The sequence below is a fragment of the Cyprinodon tularosa genome, unplaced genomic scaffold (assembly GCF_016077235.1).
Source record: "Cyprinodon tularosa strain WSP-4 unplaced genomic scaffold, ASM1607723v1 ctg4, whole genome shotgun sequence".
NCBI classification, from domain to species: domain Eukaryota; kingdom Metazoa; phylum Chordata; class Actinopteri; order Cyprinodontiformes; family Cyprinodontidae; genus Cyprinodon; species Cyprinodon tularosa.
In genome coordinates, this window is record NW_024039118.1 from 1,445,976 (window position 1) to 1,451,068 (window position 5,093).

Here is a 5,093-nt window from a genome sequence, read left to right on the forward strand (position 1 = left end):
CATCTTCATACTTTGGACCTGGTGCTGATATGTGATATTAAATGTGAAAAAAAAAAATTTTTCCTCACAACCCTGTGACCACTGTCACTACCCTCTTTGACAACTTTTTAATAAACTTCAGGGTTACTTTATCAGAGTTCCTTTCCCCTAAAAGAAGGATGCAGGTATAAATTTCAAAGAATCACTTTCACTTTTCTCTCCTCTGTGTCAGTGAGCAGTGTTACAGAGGGCAAAAGTTTAGTTTATTCCCCTTACAGGTTGATGATTTTGTTCAGGGGGTTGCTGGTTCTCTGTGTACTGTCTTAGACAATACAGCCCCTTTAGAAAAAATAAAAAAACTTTAATGCTTGGCTGTGCACCCTGAAGCAGGAACTTGACAGAAACAGCACTCTACGTGCCTACAGGAATCCTACCTAGTCTAGTTTACTGCTGTATAGGTAGACCCTTCGTAAAGTAAGAGCAGTATATTTCTCCTCATTAATAGTGGAGAATAAGAATAATACTAGATTTATTTTTAATACAGTTGCAAAACTCACCCAGAGCCATTGCTCTGTTGAACTGTCCATCCCACCTGCTCTTAGCAGTAATGATTTCATTAAATTTTTTACAAGCAAGATTTATTCTATTTTTATTATTATTTATTTATTATTTATATAATAATATTATAATTTATTACTTATATAATTAATCCTTTAATTTGAAATATAACTGGTTTATCTCTGAAAGATGACTTGGTCAATTATAGACCTATATCCAATCTTCCTTTCTTATCTAAACTTTTGGAGAAAGTAGTTGTAGAAAGTAGTGTGTGACCACTTACACCATAATGAACTTTATGAAGAGTTTCAGTCTGGTATTTAGAGCTCATGATAGCAACGAAACAGCTCAGGTGAAAGTTACTAACAATATTCCCATGGCCTCAGATAATTGACCTGTATCTGTGCTTGTCCTGTTAGATCTCAGTGCTGCATTTGATACAGTTGATCATAATATTCTTTTGGAAAGACGTGAACATTTGTAGGAATTAAAGGAACAGCACTAGGCTAAACAGCACTAAATCTTATTTATCTGAAATATGCTGGTGAAAATTCTCAGTCATTCAGGTCATAGTAATTCCAAAAAAAAGAAAATTAGAAACAATCCGCTGGACTATCTTTACAAGTTTGAAGACGTTTATCTCCCCATCCAGGAAGCTTTTTCAATAAAAAAATGTCAGTAATAGTGTTGAGTTTGAGGTTTTATACAATTTTCATGTTTGTTATTTTGTAATATCTATCTGAAAGATTCCAGCTTGTTTACCTTAATGATAAATCTTATTCATGGTCCAAGGTTACCTGTGGAGTACCACAGGGATTAGTGCTAGGACCAGTTATTTTTACAATTTATACAGTTTGCTCCCAATTTCTAGAATTATGACACAGCATGGGATTAATTTCTACTGTTATGCTTATGATAATCAGTTACTGTATATCTATCTATAAATCCAGATGGAGCTGGATTAATAGACCAGTGTACAAGTGTAACAAATAAGCCAGTCACACTGCAGCAACTAAGATGCTCTATGTAACTTGCCAAAGATCAAACTGATTATCTTGGAAAGAAATAGAATTTAGGTGACTTTAAGAGTGACAATGGTATTGGCTATTTGAAATTGGTTAAACGGGAGATTTGCGTTACAAATGTGCCGTCAGCAAATCTGCAGCTACTGTATGATGCTCTCATTTTAATACAGCCCAACATTTCTGATTATTATTTCTAAATGTATTTCCCAAACAATTAAGCCTGTCCTAAAAATCCAAGGTCAAACTAACAAGGTACATGAAGTGATTGGTAAGTGTATATATGGCACTATTAAAACTGGAATTCCTTACTTACTACAGGTCATTTGGAATTGATCTGAAAAATACACTGAATAATAAATTGGATGGTCTCTGGCTGAATTTATTGTTCAAGTTATTTAATGTTTAGTGGCACAGATTCATAGCTTTCCAGAGACTATTGAGGAAATTGCAAGTATCAAAAGGAAAAAATGTGTGTTTATCATAATCAACAACACATTGTCCAACTAGCAGTCACATTTTTGCTGATATTGATAATTAGTAATGACTGACTTCTTAGTTGAGACTTCAATTTCCTCAACATCAATAAAAAATATATATACAGCTTTAAATGCTATAATTTCCGTTGTGGTGCTAAAAGGTTCGACTGGTATTCCCAGTTGACTCTTATAGTTCCGCAATATTTATGATTATAAAAACTGTTTTGGGTCTTCTTTCTATAAATTATACATCACAGACTTCACTTTCATGACTAATTATGCCTGGAAATGATAGATTTCATCCTGCAAAGTTTCTTTATATGACCATTGTGGTCAAACGATGGTCCCCACACCAAACCGCTGATGGACTTTTAAACATCATTAGCAGGATAAGTGTTCCTTGCCTACTCACAAAGATGCAATCCACAACATGTGTTTAGGTAACATTATAGAAAAAACAGTGGCTTGTTTTGATCTCATCTTTGATATAAAATATTCAGGACCCAAATCCATTGCCAATTAGCCAAGCTGTAGGTGGTGAATGATACTAACTGTATTCAAGTAAATGGGTGGTTATGGGACCGCCCTTGACTTATACCACAAGGGTTTGCCTCTATTTCACAGAAAATATGTTGTTTTTTTTATAAAAATGACTTTTCTCGTTGTCACTTTTTTGATCAATCTAGAAATTCTGTCCAGACAAGTATATATATTTTAAACTAAGTTGAGATCTTTCTAAACTTATATTTTCAACAATTAATTTCTGAAAAATGTGAGAAAACATGAACCAATACTATAGACAGGTATGCAGGGTTAGCTATATAATCTTAAAATTGCTGAGGTATAACAGCATTGCAAATAAAATGTATTAGTTTTTTCCTGTGTTGTCTCTGTAAAGTGCCTTGAGATGACATGTATTCTGAATTATCCCTATATATATAAACTGAAAAGCTTTTTCTATCTGAGAGTAAAGTGAGCAGTAATATTATGTTTGAATTATAAACAGTTCTTAGCCAGAGTATTCTGACTACTATAACATCAGCATGTTTTATTAGATTAAAGCCACAGACTTAAATGTATTCTATTTTAATATAATGAACAAGGCCAACACAAAGCGGTCCATATTTGTGAATTTTTTGTGGAGATGTTACTTCTGTTTGAACAGTCAAAAAAAATTAATATTAATTTTAAAGATACTTAGAGTTGAATATATAGCAGCCCTTTGTAAATCAGCAGAAGAACTTTTAGCCAGAGGACTGTTCACCTTCCAGAAAGATAACTAGGCGAAACATAAACAAACAGCCTGATTCAAGACATAATGTTCTAGATCAAAGCTTATGCATATTTCAAAACATTTGAGTCAATATCCAGAGCTAAATGCAATTAAATCTGGAAAAACTCACACGAAGAGAAAAGACAATTAGGAGAAATTTATTGATACAATTAGTTTTTCTTTAGCGCTCAGACCTCGGCAGGAAACACAGATATGCATGAACAGGAGGAAAGAATAGGGCTGTTTCCCTCCTAGGCCTGAAACTGGTGGTAGAGTGGAGATAGATGAAGTTGGTCAGTCTCTAGACTGCTGGTTAGCGAGACGGTCTGCTGAGCTTTATGTGGAGATCCAGTGGACTGCGTGAGCTGATACTAGAGCTTCACTCAGGGACCTGGATAGAGATGAAGATGGAAGTCCAGTTGGATAACACAGGTTGAGAGAACCTGTCCATGATGAGCAAGCATGAAGTGACAGTGGAGAGGAAAGTTCCCCGATGGGAAGAAACCTCTGGCAGAACCAGTCACTGAAACCTATACAATTAAACTGAGTAAAGTGTATATAATAAAAAAAGAATAAGCTTATATTGCAGTATCTAAAGCAGAGTTCTACAGAGCTTAGTCAAATAATCATTAGTCAGCAGGAATTCACTACATACTGATGAAAAAAGTCAAAAACCTCCTCTAGCGAGTTTAAAAACTTTTTTAGCAAATAGTCAATTCAATTTTGCTGTTTCTATTAAGCTCTTTTAAAGCGATATATCAAAATGCAAAAAAAAAAAAAATGTATGGAACACTTTTTTGACTAGATTAGACTTGGTGGGAAATAAAAGCGACACCTTTAAGTTTACATCAAAAACAAAAATTGAAAGCCTTCCAATTTAAAATCTTGCTCAAATGAAACTGTATTAAAATACATTCATCCTTTCTTCATGTTAGTTAGTCACTACAGCTTTTGTGTTTGGGTGTGCCTTTTAGTTTAAACAAAAATGTTTATTTGAAAATGTGATTTACTTTTAATTCAAATTCCTGACAGGACTTGGGATATTCAACTGTCCTTGTTGAGAAAAAGGTGGTAAAGTTGTCCTGGGCTCAGAAAGTCTAATTTGCCATTGTTTAAGACAAGTGTTTAATCTTCACTCTGTATCCTGGGACTCACCTCACGTGGAGCAGGGGTAAATCGAGTAAGTTTGTGTGACAGCTGAAGCGGACATAAAGGTAATGGTGACTTTGACAACAGGGAAATATCGCACCTCTGCTGAGATTAAACAGCAGGTGAATCAATAGGGTGTTTGCTTTATGAATAATGTATGAGGGGCGTTCTCCTGACAAGTCTCTTCAAAGCCTACAAAGAGTGGCACATAGTGTAAAATATGCAGCTGCAAATTAGATTGCTAGCCCTTGGAAACGGGAACCAGACAAAGAAATCAAAATGGTGATCAGATTAGGCCACAAATGTTGCAAAAGAAAATTTCATTTCATGTTTTATTTGCAGTACTATAATACTATAGAATCTATTATGGCATCTACTATATTATGTACAGTTACATTCAGAATCTCAAACAGTTCTATAACAGACATGGATTTTCTGAAGGACAATTATACAATATACATTAACTGTTATCTACAAAGTTTAACCAGTAATATTTCAAAAAATCTATTTGAAAAAATACAACACAATATCATTTTGAAAAACCCATGACTTAACAGAAGGAAAACCCATGATTACATAACCCCAGAAAGATTATTTAGCACCTTTTTTGTCTTATGTCAAATCCAAACATCA